The 20972-nt window shown below is 46.2% G+C and overlaps 1 protein-coding gene across 1 annotated transcript in view; it reads left to right on the top strand.

The window, feature by feature from the left end:
* DCAF10 (DDB1 and CUL4 associated factor 10) overlaps nt 1–20972 on the top strand; it is a 196410-nt gene that overhangs the window by 47185 nt on the left and 128253 nt on the right. The window lies entirely within an intron of this gene.

Raw genomic sequence — 20972 nt, 5'->3', positions numbered from 1 at the left:
CGCCCAGCCTCCCCCAGACGATTAGCATAAAAACCCAATCATATTGCAGTAAAAGCAGTTGTAAACATAGCAGAAAAATATTTAAACTGACCCATGAAAAACCCAAAACTGAAACATTTTCGTCCCTCCAAGGCTGTTCCCATCCCCCCCCATCCAATCCAACCCCTCCCCCCAGATCCCCAACATTCCCAGCTAGCATACCCCGGAGGTATATGCAAGAGGTCCGAGGAGACACCTACGGAGCCCCAATCCTTCAAACAACTGAAATACAGTCTCAAAAAAGAGAAAGCCTCAACATAACAACATATTCAAATCTATACTCATGAAAGTTCATCCCAGCCAAACCCAATACAGTTACATGGTATGCTCCTCAAGGAGGGTCCCCCTGTGATTCCAGTCGGGTGTTGATGAAGTCAGCTGCGTCAGGAGCCTCTGTAAATGAATGCCATGTACTTGCATGCAGGATTTTCAGGGTAGCCGGATACAGAAATAGAAAACGCTGTTTGAGGTCTTCCAGGCGTTTACAAAGTGGATAAAATCCTTTCCTTTTTTCAGTTAGGGTCGTCGAGTAATCTTGGCTAATGCGAATAGTTGATCCTCGCATCTTTAAGGCATCTTTTTTTACCCGGTATTGGTGTAAAACTGCTGCTTTGTGCCTGTAGTTCAGGAATTTTGCTATCACTACTCTCGGTCTGTCTTCCTGAGCCGGCCTCCTACCCAAACGATGGGCCCTTTCCAGGCAGAGAGTGCCAGATTCCAGAGCTTCCGGGAATTCCAATTCAAGCCAGCTCTCCAATTCCGCAGGTAGGTTCGCATCAGGAATCAGTTCTGGAATTCCCAGAAACCGCAAGTTACTGCGTCTGGACCTATTTTCCAGGTCATCAATTTTTTCAGCCTGTCTATGCACAGTTTCTTGCAAAGAGGCTAAATCCATTTCATGAGAGGTGATAGTATCCTCTGATGCAGACACCCGATGTTCCAGTTCATTTGTGCGAGCCGTGGTGTCAGTTATAAGTTGCTCCAGCCGGGTCAGTTTTGCAGTCAGAGCCTCCAATTGCGGTCCCAGCGCTTGGGTCACCGCCGCCTTGATTTCAGTCAGCGCGGTATCTGTAAACTCCGATACCGCCGTCCCCGATGCGGCCGCCATTTTGTTCGCGCCCGGATTAATTTTTTGTTTTCCTGCTTTGACCGGTTTCGATCGCGTCGTCTCTTGCGATCGGGTCAAATATTGCTCCATCGAAGCCCGATGCTGGGCGTTTGCGGGGGACCCGGCCAGGATGAATTTTAAGTCGCTGAGGCTAATTAATGCGGATTGGGGCCCGGAGCCGATGTGAGACACGTCCTCACAGGCTCATAGCGTCACGTGACCTCCCATGATTAAATTTTAAATATGCATCTCTCCTGTAGCAGATTCAGAAATGATGCCATGGCCACATTTAGAACAGTGTGTGGTTGGTTATACATGCTGTACCTTAGAGGAAGTACTGGTGGGGACAGTTGGCCCTTTTATCAGTTGGGAGCAGAGGTAAGCAGCAAGAATTTTAAAATCTACAAATTCTGAGTTAAGTACAAATTCAACTTAAGAACAGCTTTAAAAACATAACTCGTTTTTAACCCGGGGACTGCCTGTACTGACCAGCAGGTTACACAGTGCCACATTCAATTAAGTTTAAATCAGCACACAAGACTCAAGATCTCTCAGCCAATTAAGAAAAAGCTCTCACCTGTGATTAGCTTTAATTCCCCAGCCAGAGGGGGAGGCACAGCACAGCAGCAATTGGCAGCAGCAAAGCTTAGAGCCTGAAGCTATACCATGTTTGATTGGGAGAGGAAATTCTGCCCAGAATTTGCAGCATAAGGTAGAATACCCTAAGTTCAGCCTGCAAGACAAATGTTTGCCAGTTGACTCAGAGAATATGTTGGCAGCAAATGAGGAGGAACCCATGGAACTTAGTGAAGGCTACTCAATTGGCTCACCTTTTGAAAATATGATCGAAATTGACAATGCTTAAAGGACTAGAAGTTTTAGCCAAAGCAGTAACCTATTAGTATAAAAGCTGTGTTACTTATGAAATGCTTTTAGAGACGCAAGGACTGTGAATGTTTAAAGGATTCAGAGTGCATTACTTTGAAGAATGCTCTAGTAAAAGTAAAAAGCTGTTTTTAACTGGTTAAAGTGAAGCCATTCATTAAGCAAGGCACAAAACTGATTCAGTGTTTCAGTGAGTGAAGAATTGGATAATAGACTTCTCAAGTTATGAAAATACCCAAATGAGAGTGCTTTGCTTTGGATAGTATGGAAAAGATACATGCATATGTCAAACCTGCAATAGTGACTGTAATAATGCAAAATGACCTCAGATACTAAGAACCTGAATTGGGATTCATTTTTGTGTTTCTATTGAGGTATGATCAAAACAGCTGATCGCAGAGGGAGATTGATTACATGCCTTTGAGCTTGGCTATACAGAATAAAAGCTCAATGATAACATAGGTTATCCCAAGGCAAACAGGCAGCATATTCTCACTTGTGGGTGACGCGAGTGCCTTCCCACCCAGTGCAGGGCGCACCTCTCCTCAGTTCTCAGTTTTCCACGGAGCCAAGAAGTCCTATTTTGATGCTCTGCACTAGTCTCAGTTCTAACTTCGTGCCTTCTCTCACCGTGGCATGTGTTTATTTCTTTTCAGGGTCACTGTGTATTTCTTGTGGGGGGGGTTTTTTTTTTTAAACTTCATTTTTCTTTTGGTCACACGGCGCCTACCTTGCGGCCTCAGTCGGCGAGTTTCAACTTAGCTGCGGCTTTTTCTCGTTTAAGTCCCGGACAGTCACAGGCTTCAAGAAGTGTAGCCGTCGCCAGCGCGCGATCTCCCTCACTGACCCACATCGGTAGTGTATTCAGTGTTTTGGACCTGACCATTGTCTGGAGTCGTGTGCCTGCTGCGCTACCCTTCAACCTCGTGCCTGCAAACGTCGTCGAGTTCAGGTAGAAAAACTATTTGGAGGTATGGATCCACTTGCCCCGATCTCGAATCTGGTCAAGCTTACAGGGGTTCCGCCTTCTGCCTCGACCTTAGCTTCAAGTTTAATCAAGCTATCCTCGTTTGGCGGGTCCTCGTCCTCGAGTAAATCTGCTAAGTCTTCTCCTCACAAGACGCTTGCCTTGCTGCCTCCCTCAGGTCAGGTACCAGCAGTAGTTATCAAGCTACTTAAGAAGCATATCTCCAAGGCGAAGAATCATTCTTCCTCCTCTTCTTCGGAGACTATAGCCACACCAAATATACCAGATCCTCAAGTCTCGGTGTCACATTTGGAGGCTATGATCCAGACCATCTTGGATCGTCAGTTTGGTAATATGCTTGCCAAACATGCTCTTACCTCGACTCTGCTTCCTGCAGTCCAGCCTGAGCACTTAGCAGTATCACAAGGAGTTGAGTCCTCGGCTGTGCCTTGAGCTGATCCTCATCACTCTATACAAGGAGTTGAGTCCTTGGGAGTGCCTCGAGAGGATTCTACACACTCTATGCAAGGAGTCTAGTCTTTGCGAGTGTCTCGTCTGGAGCATAAGCACACTACTCAAAGAGTTGAGTCCTTGTCAGTTCCTCGAGATACCTCGACACCAGGTGTTCAATCCCTTTTGGTGTCTCGATCTCCAGCCCTCCCTCGTATAAGGCATCGCCCTTCTCGAGGCATAGGGCAAAGACCCCTCAACTTTTTTCTCAGCGAGACCTACCTTGTTTGAGGTACAGTTCTCCACATCAGTCGAGGCATTCATTTCTTCTCGAGACTCTTCGAGGCCTCCAACTCTGAAGTTGAGGACACCACCTCCAGATACTGCTGCTTCTTCTCCTGTGAGGGATTCTATCCATTCTCTCAGTGAATCGTCTATACCTGCATATTCAGGTCTCAGGTATCAGTACTCCAGAGAAGCTTCACCATCGTTCTCTGCCTTGCGAGGCACCTCGAGATCAACCTTTCTTGGAGCAGATATTTTTTTCTTCTTTCCTACGTCAAATGAGTAAGGAACTCAATATTACTTTGGACTCTGATTCCAAATACTCTCAGGAGTATTTAGAAGAAATGGGTATGTCTCGTCCTCCTGCGGAGACTCTCAAATTACCAATTAATAGACTTCTTTCTCAAATCTTCTGGAGAAATCTTGCGACACCTTATTCCATTCCTGCTATCCCAGGAAAACTGGAGTCTTGTTACAGGATGGTCCACTGCAAGGACTTCGAGAAATCTCAGTTATCCCATCTGTCCCTTCTTGAGGAGTCTTCTCTGAAAAAGACCAATCCTTCCAAAGTTTATGCCACTATCCCTCCTGGAAGAGAGGGCAGGACCATAAACAAATTTGGTCGCCGTTTGTATCAAAATTCTCTCATGGCAACTAGAGTTTTGAATTACAATTTTGTTTTCATTTCTTATTTCAAGCATTTGGTTGACACATTGCCTGAATATTTCAAATATATTCCTCAACATCATCTTTCCAGGGTTTCAACAGACGGTCACCACTCTGACTCAACTCCGCATGCATCTCCTTCAATCTTCTTATGATGCATTTGAGCTTTCCTCGAGGGTCGCTGCCTTTTCAGTAGCGATGCGCACTTATAAACATGGACCCTAATCGTCAAGATCGTCTGGCCAACATCCCTTGTTAAGGCAATGAATTGTTTGATGACTCCATCGAGGCAGCTACTAAACGATTGTCTGAACATGAAAAATCAAAATCCACTCTGATGCAGATGACATCCAGCTGCTCCTCCCCTTAGGCGAAAACCGGCCATCCCAAATTGCTAACCTCGAACTCTGCCTCACTGACATGAAAACTTGGATGTCAAACAACAAGCTTCAACTTAACGCCTCCAAAACCGAACTCCTATGGATCAGAAACAAAAACACCAAATACCTACGACCTACACTAACATGGGATTCCACTCTACTAACGGCAGCAGATCAAGTTCGCAGCCTGGGAGTAACCCTAGACGGACACCTATCCCTATCTGCCCACATATCCCAAGTAGTCTCCACCTCCTTCTACTGCCTTCGCCAACTGAAAAGGATCAAACCCTACATCTCCATACCAGACCTCGCCCAACTCCTATACGCATATGTCCTCTCCAGAATGGATTATTGTAACTCCCTATTTAATGGACTAACCAAAAATAATATCAAATGCCTCCAACGGGTCCAAAATGCAGCCATCCGCCTCCTACACAACCTCAACTACCACGATTCCATCTCCCCGGCACTCCATGCTGAACACTGGCTCCCAATTAGCCAACGCTGTATTTTCAAAGCCCTGGCAATTGCCCACAAGAGAATCTATTCCACCACCCCCTCCTACATAAAATCCAAGCTTCCCATCTACAACCCCACTCGCACCCTCCGCTCAAAGTCGGAGATATGCCTATGCACCCCCCCCCCGGAAGATCCCTGCTCACAGAAATTGCCCACAAACGATCCTACAGCCACTTCATTCCACACCTCTGGAACCAACTCCCCCCCCAACTCAGACAACAAAACTCATTATTAACATTCCGTAAATCGGTAAAGACCCTCCTCTTCAACTAAAGATCTCCTCTGTCTTCTCCCCCCCTTACGCCCCACCCCTCCTCTCTCCTATCACCTCCCCAAACTCCAGTATAATCCTCTCTTACTCTCTCCACTGACAAATTGTACCTAAGCACATATAACTTTCCTTAAACTAAACTACTGTATCTCCCCCTTCTCTCATTCTGCTGTATTCTCCCTGTATTTAATTCTCTCCACAATCTATAAGTCCAATCACTAAACCTGTTGTATTACTTATATGTCTAGTTACTCTCCATTGTGTATGTTCAATTGTAGACTGTTCTGAGCTACTGGGAGGACGGGATAAAAATCCAAATAAATAAAATAAATAAATAAATAAATAAAATAAATAAATTCCATCACTCGTCCTAAGCCTATTTCTAAAGGCTTCAGACCTCTTCCATCTTACCAGAGGTGTTTTCCACAGAGAGCAGTCCCTTATACAAGAGCGCCTCCTAAAACAACCACAAAAGTAACAGAAACCTCAGACTCCTTCTGTGCCTAAGGTCTCTCAGCCTTTTTGACCATTTAATAACAGAGCATAACCTCCATTGTTCTGCCTCTGATCTCTCCCCTTCCCATTAGAGGTAGTCTTCATTATTTTTACCGCCGCTGGGAGATCTTTACATTAGATCTCTGGGTGCTGTTCATCACCAGGACAGCACCTCTCTTCATTTCATCCAGGTTCCTCCAGATCTGCCACCAAAAGAGTATCCTTCCAATCCATCCCAGACCGCCCTTCTTCTTCAGGAAGCTCAAGCTCTGCTTTGTCTCTGTGCCATCGAGGAGGTTCCTCTGGAACAGCAGAGCAGGGTTTTTTATTCCCGTTACTTCCTAGTTCCGAAGAAGATAGGCCATGTAGTACGTCAACAAGAAGGGAGGAACAGGATCTCTCCCTCTTTGTCAGGAAGCTCAAAGGGTGTGGAACTGGGCGATCCATCACAACACCTTCCTGAAAGCAGTCTACATTCAAGGAGAGAAAAACTGCCTAGCAGACAAATTGAGTCATCTTCTGCAACCTCACGAATGAACACTCAATTCCTCGCCTCTTCATCACATTTTTTCTCAGTGGGGAACTCCTCAAATAGATCTTTTTGCATCTCCCCACAACCACAAACTACCTCAGTTCTGCTTCAGGATATACTCTCCTCATTGCCTCGAGGCAGATGCTTTCCTTCTGGAATGGACGAATCTGTTCCTGTATGCGTTCCCTCCATTCCCTCTCATTCTCAAGACTCTTGTCAAGCTCAAGAGCGATCATGCCACCATTATTCTAATAGCTCCTCGGTGGCCCAGGCAACCCTGGTTCTCCCTTCTACTTCAGATCAGCAGCAGGAGCCATACCTTCTACCAGTTTTTCCATCTCTGCTTACACAGAGTCAAGGATCTCTTTTTCATCCCAACCTGCAGTCTCTGCACTTGACTAAACTAAACCTTAAGTTTATATACCACATCATCTCCATAATTGTAGAGCTCAGCATGGTTTGCAGGAACTTAATATAAAGAAGGAACACCATAGTAAGAGTTAGAGGATGAATATGGAGGGAAGATAGTATTACATTTTTGAGAATAGCCAAGTTTTCAGATGTTTTCAGAATAGTTGGAAGGAGCCCAGATTACGAAGTGGGGGAGTAAGGTTATTCCAAAGCTCAGAGATTCTGAAAAAGAGAGATGTCATTAATTTTCCCGCATAGATGACGCCTTTTAATGAGGGGAAGGATAGTTTAAATTTATGGGTGGATCTGGTGGTTTCAGGACTTGAGGAATTCCAAGATAGTGGAATTAGGGGAGGAAGGATGCTGTGTAGGATCTTAAAAGTTAGGCAGGCACATTTAAAGTGAACCCTGGAAATTACTGGAAACCAGTGAAGTTTGGACAGAAGCAGGGAGACATGGTCAAATTTACTTTTTGTGAAGATTAGCTTAGTCTTTGAAGGCTTTTCTTGTTGAAAATTTATTCTTAACTTAAATTATTTTTTTATAAAAAGCTGTATAAATAGCGACATAAATATATTTTTTCTGTTTTCAAAGCTGTGCAAATAGCATTATTTACTGTGCAATTAGCTGTGCAAAAAAGGCAATGTAAACCTATACACACAAAACATCAGTTGAAATCTTAACTAGGCACTTATCTTTCAACTTGATTTATGTTGTGAAGCGGAGTTAGTTGTACTACTGCTTGAGACCCGTCTAATTTAGTCTAACGGGAACCCGTTTCGATGTTTAACAGTTGGGTTAAGAATAAATTTTCAACATTATAAAATCATTGAGTAGTGTAGATATAAATTTAATAAAAAAAACAGTGGCAGATTAAGTCAGGTTGATAATTGAAGGTTTTGGATCAATGAAAGATACCCACGCCACATTTCCTTATATGAATGATATTATTATGATCCTTGGAGTGGCAATTCTGAGATTCTTTTCTTCATTTCATTGAATTAATTAAATAATTAATTTACTTCTCTCAGTCGATTAACCTTTTGTGGATCTTAGTATTTGTGGTTAATTTTTCTTTTTTGGTATTATTTTTGATTGATCTTCTAGTTAGAATTAAACCAGACCAAAGCCTACCAAAGGGTAGGAACAATGAACAGAAAAGAAGGGTTTTATATTTTTTCTCTTTTTGTGTATGAACTGAAAAGTGTTTGACTTGAAAATTGAACTGCTGGCTAGTGTGCCTGTGGACCATATACTGGAAAAGGGCCCTGTTTTTTGTTCATGTAAAGCAGTGGTCTCAAACTCAAACCATTTGCAGGACCACATTTTGGATTTGTAGGTATTTGGAGGGCCTAAGAAAAATAGTCAATGTCTTATTAAAGAAATGACAATTTTGCATGAGGTAAAACTCTTTATAGTTTATAAATCTTTCCTTTTGGCTATCTTAATAATAATATTGTAATTTATAGCTAAAGAGACGTATGATCAAGAAACTGTTTTATTTTACTTTTGTGATTTATGATAAACATACTGAGGGCCTCAAAATAGTACCTGGCGGGCCGCATGTGGCCCTTGGGCTGCGAGTTTGAGACCACTGATGTAAAGCCAATTTTGAACTGTTTGAAAATATGGTAAATGCTTCAACAAAAACACTAGTTCAACTGTTCCAAAACTACTGCTAGAACTTTTAAAAGGAAAAAATATCTTGGCGCAGTAGCCCAGTTTCTACCAACCCTAAGATCTGCTCAGTCAGGTCAGTGTGCTGGGCAGTTCCAGGACTTGATTCACTTCAGTCACGCTCAAGCCTTGCCACAGTCCATAAATATAAGTTTTTCCTTTGAGACACTACTTAGTACAGGACTTCATAAATTATGGGTGGTGATCTGGGCAGGCTTTCCATAGAGACATCATTCTGTGCTTCTGTTGAGGTTATGTGCTTTCTGTGGCCGCTCAGAAAGTTCTGGCTTAGTGTTATGTAAGCAGTGGGGATTCTGTATCATTCAACAACTGTTTTGTTCACCGTTACTTTTCTTCTTATTCAGAAGAAGGACTGGGATTTGGCACAATGATCTCTCAATCCTAACTGAGGATTTTCCCCTATTTAAAATATTTGGTGCCCATCACAACTAGCATGATCATTGCAGTGATGATTCTGGGCCAGGGGCCTTGCACAGGGCTACTTCTGGGACCATTATGAACCCTCTGGGCTGTTGATGTCACCCTTAAGTAGTGACCATGAATGATCATGCTCCTCTCTCAAGACACTAAGCCAGGAATGACCACAAACTGTATTTTCTCTCTTCTGTGAGTATTTTCTGGATTCCCCGGCAGGCTGCCCCAAGAAGGAGGCTCATGTGCTGGTCACAGTCTGCAGATTGTTCGATTATTGTAGCAATAGAACCCGTTCCAGGACACTGGATATTTATGGTTGTGACCCAACAAACTGTTTTGCTTCCAGTTTTCTATTACTTCATGTTATCTTGCTCCCAAAGCAGTAATCTTGAGGCTGAGTTTCTGGTTAGTGTACAGGACACCACATGGCTTATTCCCAGTTCTGAGTTCTCTCTCTTGAAGCCAGATTTCAGTCAGGGTAGGGGTTCTCAGCCCAGTCCTCATGAGACACCAAGCCAGTCAGGTTTTCAAGATATCCACAATGAATATGTGTGAGAGAGATTTGCATTAAGTGGCTCCATTGTTTGCAAATCTCTTTTGTGCATATTTATTGTGGATATCCTGAAAACCTGACTGTTCTGGTGTGTCTTGGAAGACTGGATTAAGAACCCTTCATTTAGGGTGTCTGGTCAGTTGGTACTGCCCCCCTCCCCTCACCCAGTTATGAATAGCTTCCTGCCTGGCATTGTGTCTTCTCTCTCACCACCTCTTTATTTAAACTTCCCTGCACAGCTGTTCGTAGTGTTAGTGCAGTGATTTAATGAGGCAGCCTTGAGGCCTTTTGCTAGGTCACAGCCTGCCTCTAAGGAAAGAGGAAGTTGCATCATTGGAGGCAAGCCCCATGGCTGCCTGAGTGAATTGCTAATGCTACAGGCAAGTTAAAACAGTGTTGCTGCTGCCATTTTGGGAGTAGAGGAGGCAAAATGGCATCCTTGGGTGGCTGCACAGGAGGAAGGAAGGAGGGCGGGAGACATGGCAGGCACTTCATATTGGGAACTATCTTAGAATACTGTGCATGCTGTGAAGTTTTACTTCTTATTTACCGCTTATATCCTAAGTGGTTTACACTGAATAATAAGGTACTCAAGTATTTTTCTTATCTGTCCCAGTGGGCTCACAATATGATAGTTGGGGCAATGAAGGGTTAAGTGACTTGCCTGGGATCACAAGGAGAAGTGCTAGGATTGAATCTGCAACCTGAGTGTGCTGAGAGCAGCCCTAAACTACTAGGACACTTCAGGTTCCATTTATGAGGGTATAGAAATGCTTGTATACACCATCAACTCAATTTTTTGAAGACCTAGTATGAGAAAACTGACATTTCCTGAAATTGCAAATAGAGAATGACACGGTGGCTGTCACCCGCAACTAGCTGCAGGTAGCCCGCCGAAACGGTGGGGGGGGGGGGGAGAGTGCTCGCTGTGAGTATAGGACAAGGCCATCCACTGCCCCTTGGAGCGGTAGATTGCCTTGTCTCTGCAGTTAAGGAAGGCAACGCGCGTGGTCACTGATCGTGTGCGCGGCCCCCTCCCTCCTTCTTACCTATAGGCCGCATCTATCTCCCTCCCTCTTACTTTCATGGTGTGTTAACAGTGTAATTTCTTCAAGTCGCTGGAACCTGCCTGAAGTGTGTGTCTGTGGGCGGAAGCTTCTCATCTGACACAACCAGAAGTTGCGTCAGAGGAGAAGCTTCCACCCACAGATGCATGCGACTTCAGGCAGGCTCCGGCGGCTTGAACAAATTACAGTGTAACGTGCCACAAAGATAAGAGGTAGATGGTCAGACTTTGTGAGGAACGCTGAAGGGTGGTGGAAAGGAACAGATACTGAAGGGAAATGTGGAAGGGAAGTGTGGGGAGAAGACTCTGGAAGGGAAGATGACAGATGCTAGACTATGGGGGGAGCGGAGGGAGAAATGGAAAGGAGAGGCACAGTAACAGAGCAAATGGAAGACGCAGAGAGAAGGCAGACAGTGAATGGAAGGAATTGAATGAGGAGAAGATGAAGAAAGCAGAAACCAGACAACAAAGGTAGAAAAAAAAATTTCTATTTTATTTATTTTTTTGCTTTAGGATAAAGTAGTATATTAGTTGTGTTGATAAAAATTTATAAACAAAGCCCTGCCAGCTAAATATCTTTCTCTAGTTCAGCAGACAGAACTTTGATTTATAAGGAAGGAATAAGCTAAATATTGCAAAACTGAGGCTTGTATGGATGCTGCGGGGACAGTAGTCGCGGGGATCAAGTTTCAAGTTTTATTTATATTTGATTACCGTATTTTCACGCATATAACGCGCGCGTTATACACGATTTTACAAACCGTGCATAACCTTGCGCGTTATACGCGTGAGCGCGTTTTACAACTTTTTTTTTTCAATCCGATTGGCATCCCCCTGCGAACCGGCATCCCCCCCCCCCCCCCCGCTCGCATCAACCCCGCGATCCTACATCCCCCCAGCACCAAACATCTCTTACCCGATTGGGCACCGGCACCAGCACCAATGCACAGGACGTGCCAGTGCCCGAAGATCCTCCCTCGTTGGTTTGGGCTGGGCTGGGCTGGGCGGTGCGATGCAGGAGAGATAATCCTTCTTCCTGCGGATCCTCCCTCGTTGGTTTGGGCTGGGCTGGGCTGGGCTGGGCGGTGCGATGCAGGAGAGATAATCCTTCTTCCTGCGCCAGGCTGGACTAGGCTTTGAGAGAGCGAGACCAGAAGGCTTTGAGCATGCGCAAATGCTCAAAGCCTAGTCCAGCCCGGCGCAGGAAGAAGGATTATCTCTCCTGCATCGCACCGCCCAGCCCAGCCCAGCCCAGCCCAAACCAACGAGGGAGGATCTTCGGGCACTGGCACGTCCTGTGCATTGGTGCTGGTGCCGGTGCCCAATCGGGTAAGAGATGTTTGGTGCTGGGGGGATGTAGGATCGCGGGGGAGGGGGGGTGACGCGAGCGAGGGGGGAGGATGCCGGTTCGCAGGGGGGATGCCGGATCGGATTGAAAAAAAAAGTTGTAAAACGCGGGTAAGCGAGCGGGGGGGAGGATGCCGGTTCGGAGTAAGCGGGAGGAGGTTTTAGCATGCGCGGTATACGCGTGTGCGCGCTATATTAAATTTTTTAAACATAAATTTGTGTTCCCCGCGCGCTATACCCGTGTGCGCGTTTTACACGGGTGCGCGTTATATGCGTGAAAATACGGTAATCGCTTAATTAAAATTGTTTCTAAGCGAATTACAATATATAAAAGTAACATATAACTAAACATAATATTAAAATAGGAGATAACATATAAGATGTTATAAAACTGGCAATTTATACAATAAATACAAATTAAAATACAATTAAAAAAAAAAAGGGAGAATTTACATAACAAGTATAAAATGAGCTAATAAATTTATACAATAATGAAAATGATATCAACATAAACGATTCAGGAAAAAAGCATGGAAAAGAAGAAGAAAGAGAACGAGAGAGAGCTCAGAAGTAATTTAAAAGTTACAAGTTAAAGGCATCCTTGAATAAAAAGCATTTTAAATTCTTTTTAAAATCACTTAAGTTATTTACGTCTCTTAACTGTAACGGTAATGAATTCCAAAGTTGTGGTGCTGATACAGAAAACATGTCTTGTCGGCGGGTTCCAATAACTTTTAAAGAGGGAACCGTTAAAAGTTTATGGTTGTTTGATCGTAACGAACGTGAGGTACTATATGGAATAAGTACTTTATTTATAAATTGGGGTTCATTAGTGTCAAGAGTTTTGAATGTTAATAGTAAGATTTTATAAGTAATCCGATGATTAATGGGGAGCAAATGAGATTTAATCAGAAAGGGAGTGACATGATCATATTTTTTACCTTTATAAATAAGCTTAACGGCAGTGTTTTGTATGATTTGTAAGCGTTTCTTTTCTTTTTGTGTAATGTTTAACAATAGAGAATTGCAGTAATCAAGTTTAGAAATGATTAAAGAGTGTAGTAGGATATTTAGAGATTTAGGTTCTAAGAATTTTGAAATTGATCGAATTAGACTAAGTCTAAAGAAACAGGATTTAACAGTATTATTTATATGATCATGATAGGAAAGGTTATTGTCAATAATGACACCAAGGATTTTTAAAGATGATACCATTTCAATAGATGTATTGTCAAGAATGAAAGGAGCACACAGATTAATTCCTTGCTTCCAAGTGAATAGTAAGGCCTTAGTTTTTTGTACATTTAAGGCTAACATGCAAGAGGTAAGCCATTGTTGAACTTTTTCTAGTTTTAAATTAATTAGTTGTAATTCTTCTTTATTTTCTGGGTCTATTGGATGAGTAATTTGTATGTAATTTGTATGTCATCTGCGTAACTAAAAGTGGTAAATCCTATAGATTGGCATAATGTTAGTAAAGGAGATAAGAAAGTATTGAATAGTAATGGAGATAAGATGGATCCTTGTGGGATACCATAATTAAGAGTATAAGGTTTGGAATTAGAATTATTGAAAGTCACTGTTGATGAACGATTAGACAAAAAAGATTTAAACCAATCAAATATTTGATCACAAATTCCAATGGCTTTCAATCTGTTGAGAAGTAATTCGTGATCCACGGTATCAAAATGCAGCAGACAAATCTAATGAAAAGAGGATTATCCCAGGACAAGCAGGCAGGTATTCTCACTAGTGGGTGATGTCATCAGACAGAGCCCCGGTACGGACGTCTCACAAGCACGTGTTGCTTGTAGAAACTTAAAAGTTTCTAGATGCCCGCACCGCGCATGCGCCGGTGCCTTCCCGCCCGGAGATCCGGGCGTGTCTCCTCAGTTCTTTTCTTTCCGCGGAGCTGAGAAGTTCAACTTCATCATGCGCTAGCTGAATTCAGTTAAATTTGCCTTCCTTGTCCGCGTTTTCGCTTTCTTTTAATTAACAGTTAACAGTACATTTCTTTTTCATTTAAAAAAAAAAAAAAAAAAAAGATTATTTCCTCCGGCGGGTCGAACGGGCCGGCCACGTGGCTCAGGCCCACAGGCTTCGACCTCGCAGCGGAGATTTTCCGGCCTATGTCCCGGCCAATCACCGGGTTTAAAAAGTGCAGCAAGTGCCAACGCGCGATTTCACTCACGGACCCTCACCGGCGCTGTTTGCAGTGTTTGGGTCCTGACCACATTCCGAAATCGTGCAGGCCTTGCTCTACCCTTACGGCACGCTCATTCAAACGGCGTTGCCTATTGTGGGAATCGATGTTCAAGATGGACGCAGCTAAGGATCCTTCAGCCTCCACTTCATCTGATACCTCCCCGGTTCGGGCGAAACCAGTATCGACCCCTCCTGCATCGAGTGTGGTGAAACCGGCATCGTTCATCCCGACAACATCCACGAGCTCGACGTCGGTGCCTGCCCCGGTCTCCTCGGTTCAGGTACCTCTTCCTTCCACAGTACCACCAGTGGTCATCAAAGTGCCGAAAGCTACTAAGCAGAAGCACTCGACCTCGAAGGAGCGCGATGACCGTGCAGGAGGACCCCCTTTCGGTGCGGATCCCTCCTTATCGGCTTCGCTACGGTCCGTGCTGGAAGCTCAATTCGTTGAGCTCATGCAGACCATCGGACCCGGGCTCATCGCTGCCATACAGGGTGACCTCCCGGTACCGACCCAAAGGGGCGGTCCGCCCCCTCCCCCTCCTCCACGCCGTTCGACCTCGAAAACCGACGAGGACGAACGGGGGAGGGCGGCGATGCCCATGCGGCAAGCCTCGCTTACCGATATGCCGCCATTAGAGCCCATTACGCCTCCGCGCCAACATGGGACCAGACCTCCGATCGATACTCAAAGCCCTGGGCATAGTCAGGAAGAGTTCTTCCGTACTCCTTACCAGACTTGGGTAGCATCGCAAGAATCCGCATCGCAACCCCAGTTGCGATCCACCGCTTCCAGCCCTATCCTCCACCTGGGGGCTTCGGGAGACCATGCGATGCACAGATGATCCCAATCCCCGTCCCGCCACCGAGACGGGCACCGATCAAGACACTCATCCTGGCACTCTTCACGCCACTCGGAGGTGTCACCGCAGAAAAAACTGCAACGTATGGGATACTCCTCATCAGAGGTGTCCCCCCCGGAGGGACCGGAGTACGAGGAGACACCCGTACCCGATTCTCCTTGTCACTCCCCGATGTCCATGGATCCGGAGGCCTCTTCCTCCTCCAGCCCGTCCCACAGACCGACGCTGGCGGATCAATTGTCTTTCTCATCATTCCTCCGACAAATGGCGGATGATCTGGATGTGACCCTTGACACGGGCTCCCGATACTCCAAAGAGTATCTGGACACCATGCATTTACCTAACCCTCCAACGGAGTCGCTTCGGCTCCCCCTGCATAAATTGCTGGATCAGACCTTCATGCAGTGTTTCGAAACACCGTACTCCATACCGGCGATTCCCAGCAAACTCGATGCTCGATACCGCATCGTGCACCATAAAGGGTTTGAGGGCCCCCAACTCTCCCACCAATCCCTACTGGTTGAGTCCTCTCTTAAACGCTCTCATCCCTCTCAGGTCTACGCCTCTGTACCGCCGGGCCGAGAGGGGAGAACGATGGACAAATTTGGTAGAAAATTCTATCAAAACTCCATGATGGCGTCACGGGTGCTGAACTACAATTTCTTTTTCTCTTCCTATCTGGAGTTCTTCTTGCCGGTGCTCCGCAAGTTCACTCCGTTCATAGACAACCAAGCTCGATTCGAGTTCGAGGAAGTGGTAGCCTCCCTCTCCCAATTACGCCTCCAGCTGATGCAATCCTCCTTCGATGCATTCGAACTCTCGGCACGTGCTGCCGCAAGCGCGGTAGCCATGCGTCGCCTGGCATGGCTCCGTACAATCGATATGGATCCCAACCTCCAGGACAGACTCGCCAACGTACCATGTGCGGGAGCTGACCTGTTCGATGAGTCTATCGAAACTGTTACCAAGAAGCTGTCGGATCACGAAAAATCTTTTCAATCCATCCTGCGGCCCAAACCCAAACCTCAACAGTCTCGACCTTCCAGGCCACCCCTGATTTACCAGCGGCATTACATGCCCAGACAAACGCCTGCTGCGAGACAACCTGCAAAGAGACAACCTCCCCAGAAGTCTCAGCAAAAACCTCAGCCACCGGCTGCACCTAAGGCTCCCCAGCCCTTTTGACTCCCCCCCTGGGAGCATAACCGACACCGTTCTGCACCCCTCAGCCTCTCCCATAGGGGGCCGCCTCCATCTTTTTTACCATCGATGGGAGGCCATAACCACGGACCTATGGGTCTTTACCATCATAAGAGAAGGATACTCTCTTCACTTCCATCGGGTCCCCCCGGACCATCCTCCAAGAGAGTATCCTTCAAGCTCGACACAGACCGCCCTTCTTCTTCAGGAAGTCCAAACCTTACTTCAGCTTCGGGCTGTCGAGCCGGTCCCGTCAGACCAGTTGAACCGAGGGTTTTACTCCCGGTAGTTCCTCGTCCCGAAGAAAACGGGCGACCTGCGACCCATTTTAGACCTTCGGGCCCTCAACAAGTTTCTGGTCAAAGAGAAGTTTCGCATGTTGACTTTAGCTTCTCTATACCCCCTCCTCGAGCAGAACGACTGGTTATGCTCCCTGGATCTCAAGGAGGCCTACACTCACATCCCCATTCACCCGGCCTCCCGAAAGTTCCTCAGATTTCGGGTGGGAAATCTGCACCTACAGTATCGAGTGCTACCATTCGGCCTCTCTTCGTCCCCCAGAGTCTTCACAAAGTGCCTGGTGGTAGTGGCCGCGGCACTCCGAGACAGGGGTCTACAGGTGTTCCCATACCTCGACGACTGGCTCATCAAAGCCCCGTCAGCCCCAGAGGTCACTTCGGCGGTCTTGGCTACAACCTACTTCCTCCAGAATTTGGGCTTCGAGATCAACTTTTCCAAGTCTCATCTACAACCCACCCAGTCCCTCCCCTTCATCGGAGCGGTCCTGGACACCACTCGACTCCGAGCATTCCTGCCTCTGCAACGCATGGAGTCCCTTCTCCATCTCTGCCAGTCGGTGTCTACTCGCCAAACCCTACCGGCGAGACAACTGATGGTGCTCCTGGGCCATATGGCCTCCACAGTACATGTGACACCCTTTGCCAGACTCCATCTCAGGATCCCCCAGTGGACCCTGGCATCACAGTGGAATCAGACGTCCGATCCACTAACCAAACACATCTTAGTCACACCTGCTCTTCGGCAGTCTCTACTTTGGTGGATGACCTCTTCGAATCTATCCAGAGGTTTGCTGTTGCACTCTCCCCCCCATCAGAAAGTTCTCACAACCGATTCGTCGAACTATGCATGGGGGGCCCACCTGGATGGTCTCCGCACCCAAGGATTCTGGACCAGTGCGGAAAGACTACATCAAATCAATCTACTGGAGCTCAGAGCCATCTTCAATGCGCTCCAAGCTTTCCAACACCTACTTCACGACATGGTGATCCTCATTCGCACAGACAATCAGGCCGCCATGTATTATATCAACAAGCAAGGAGGCACGGGCTCGGCCCTCCTTTGCCAGGAAGCTCTACGAGTCTGGGACTGGGCGGTGCGCCACAACGCCTTCCTCAGAGCTGTCTACATTCAGGGGGAGAACAACGTCTTAGCAGACAAACTAAGTCGTCTGCTACAACCGCACGAATGGACTCTCCATTCCAGCCCCCTTCACCAAATCTTCACGCAGTGGGGGACGCCTCAGATAGACCTCTTTGCGGCTCCCCACAACTCCAAACTGCCTCAGTTTTGCTCCAGGATCTACACCCCTCATCGCCTCGAGGCAGATGCTTTTCTACTGAACTGGGGGAAACGATTTCTATATGCGTTCCCACCATTCCCGCTGATCCAGAAGACTCTGGTCAAGCTGAAACTCGAAAGGGCTACCATGATTCTAATAGCTCCTCGGTGGCCCAGACAACCTTGGTTCTCCCTCCTACTTCAACTCAGCAGCAGGGAACCAGTACCACTTCCAGTGTTTCCTTCACTACTTACTCAACATCAAGGATCACTGCTTCATCCCAACCTGCAGTCTCTCCACCTGACAGCTTGGTTCCTCTCAACGTAACCCCTCACCAATTCTCACAAGAAGTGAGGGAGGTCTTGGAAGCTTCCAGTAAGCCCGCCACTCGACAATGCTACTCCCAGAAATGGACTAGATTCTCCTCATGGTGTGTTTCTAAATTAAAGGAACCTCAGCGAGCTTCCTTATCCTCCGTGCTGGACTATCTCCTACACCTATCTCAATCTGGGCTCAAGTCTACATCCATACGAGTCCACCTGAGCGCTATTGCGGCGTTCCACCAGCCCCTACAAGGGAAACCCCTCTCGGCCCATCCGGTGGTCGCCAGATTTATGAAAGGACTCTTCCATGTTAACCCTCCTCTCAAACCACCCCCAGTAGTTTGGGACCCCAATGTAGTCCTTTCCCGTCTCATGAAGCCCCCGTTTGAACCACTCAACAGGGCCCCTCTTAAGTATCTCACCTGGAAAGTGCTTTTTCTTGTAGCCCTTACGTCCGCTCGCAGAGTCAGCGAACTCCAGGCATTGATGGCGGATCCACCATTCACAGTATTCCATCATGACAAGGTGGTCCTCCGCACTCACCCGAAATTCCTGCCTAAGGTGGTCTCCGAATTTCATCTCAACCAATCCATTGTACTTCCAGTATTCTTCCCTAAGCCCCATTCTCACCACGGAGAATCGGCCTTTCACACTCTAGACTGTAAACGTGCTTTGGCTTTCTACCTGGATCGCACCAAGCCACACAGAACCACTCCTCAACTTTTTGTCTCTTTCGATCCTAATAAGTTGGGAAGACCCGTATCAAAGCGCACATCTCTAATTGGATGGCGGCTTGTATCTCTTTCTGCTATGCCCAGGCTGGATTATCACTTCCTTGTAAGGTCACAGCCCATAAGGTCAGAGCAATGGCAGCCTCAGTAGCATTTCTCAGATCAACACCAATCGAGGAAATTTGTAAGGCTGCCACCTGGTCCTCGGTTCACACATTCACCTCACATTATTGTCTGGATACTCTCTCCAGACGGGATGGACAGTTTGGCCAAACAGTATTGAAAAATTTATTCTCTTAAGTCGCCAACTCCCCCTCCATCCCACTGAGGTTAGCTTGGAGGTCACCCACTAGTGAGAATACCTGCCTGCTTGTCCTGGGATAAAGCAATGTTACTTACCGTAACAGTTGTTATCCAGGGACAGCAGGCAGCTATTCTCACGTCCCACCCACCTCCCCTGGGTTGGCTTCTCAGGCTAGCTACCTGAACTGAGGAGACACGCCCGGATCTCCGGGCGGGAAGGCACCGGCGCATGCGCGGTGCGGGCATCTAGAAACTTTTAAGTTTCTACAAGCAACACGTGCTTGTGAGACGTCCGTACCGGGGCTCTGTCTGATGATATCACCCACTAGTGAGAATAGCTGCCTGCTGTCCCTGGATAACAACTGTTACGGTAAGTAACATTGCTTAATGGACTTGTGATGATCTAAGTAATAGTGTATATTTGTAGTTAATCCTATCAAAGAGTATTCTGTAGAATGATTTTTCCTAAATCCTGTTTAGTTTGGATGAAGAACGTTGGTTGATTCTACAAAATCAGATAGTTGTTCGAATACAATTCGTTCCGTGAGTTTAGCTAAAAATGGTAGATTGGCTATAGGACGGTAGTTTGATGGGTCATCCAAATTAGATTTATGATCTTTTATTATTGGCAAAATAATAGCAGTTTTCCAAGGAGAAGGCACTAAACTAAATGTAAACTAGATGTAGCAGGGACAGTGGTCCCAGGGACAAATTTTTTCCCCCGTGTCATTCTCTAATTGCAAAGATGGCAGAATGTGAAGCTATTTCATTTAAACCACTGAATGAGCTCAGATGACTGTCTAGGCATTTTGCTTTAAATACTTTAGTCAAGAACTGTGACTTATTGGTAGAATATTGCAAAGAACAAGTTGAAAACAATGATCCAGTGCATAAATACTGCCTTGACAAATTATACAAAGCAGACTATTGTATATTATTGGTTATCCTTGACAATCAAAGCCATTGTTTTTTGGTTCAAGGCTTGAGGGTCAATGGTGACCTCCAGAGACCTCTGGGATGGCTCTCATTGTCTGTCCATTCTGCCTCTCTGCCCAGGCTCAGGACAGAAAGGGAAAAATGGATGAGATGGAGCAGTGGGAAGAGCTGCATGCTTAAAGAACAATGCATTTCTCATTAGACAAAAGACAATGCATTTGGAAATGCTCACAACCATTAGTGTTGTTGCCATCATTTTGAAACCTGGATCCAGATGGGGTGAGAGCAGAGTTTGGCATATCCTACTAGACAGCCATATAAGGCCTAGAGGTGGTGATGGGGGTGATGCAAATGTCCGATTTAGGACATTAAGGAGGAGCATTGTGCTGGGAAGAGGCTTGAGGAGGTTGGAAGAGTGGGGTTTATGATGTGTTTGATGTGTGTGTATGTGGGGTTTCTTTAGGGCAAGTTCTGGGTTGGGGAGATTCTTTTTCTGTGCTATCAGTCTACCGGTAGCATGGCTGCACTTGGTGGTGTTTAGTGCAGTCTTGATGGCTTGCACATGGTACTGATCCATGAGCTAGTTGTGCTAGCTAGTCATACCCTGTTGCTGCCGCTCCCCTGCACATGACCCATTAGCTGCTACTGTGCCGATTAGTTTAGCATACAGTAGCTGTTAGTATGGGTCCATGCTCATAGCTAATGCATGGTAAAACCTGCGTTGGTTGCTTAACACAGCTTAGTTA

This window comes from Geotrypetes seraphini, chromosome 1 (genome assembly GCF_902459505.1).
Source record: "Geotrypetes seraphini chromosome 1, aGeoSer1.1, whole genome shotgun sequence".
In the NCBI taxonomy this organism is placed as follows: domain Eukaryota; kingdom Metazoa; phylum Chordata; class Amphibia; order Gymnophiona; family Dermophiidae; genus Geotrypetes; species Geotrypetes seraphini.
The sequence above is the reverse complement of the archived record's forward strand: the minus strand, read 5'-3'. Positions and strand labels throughout refer to the sequence as shown.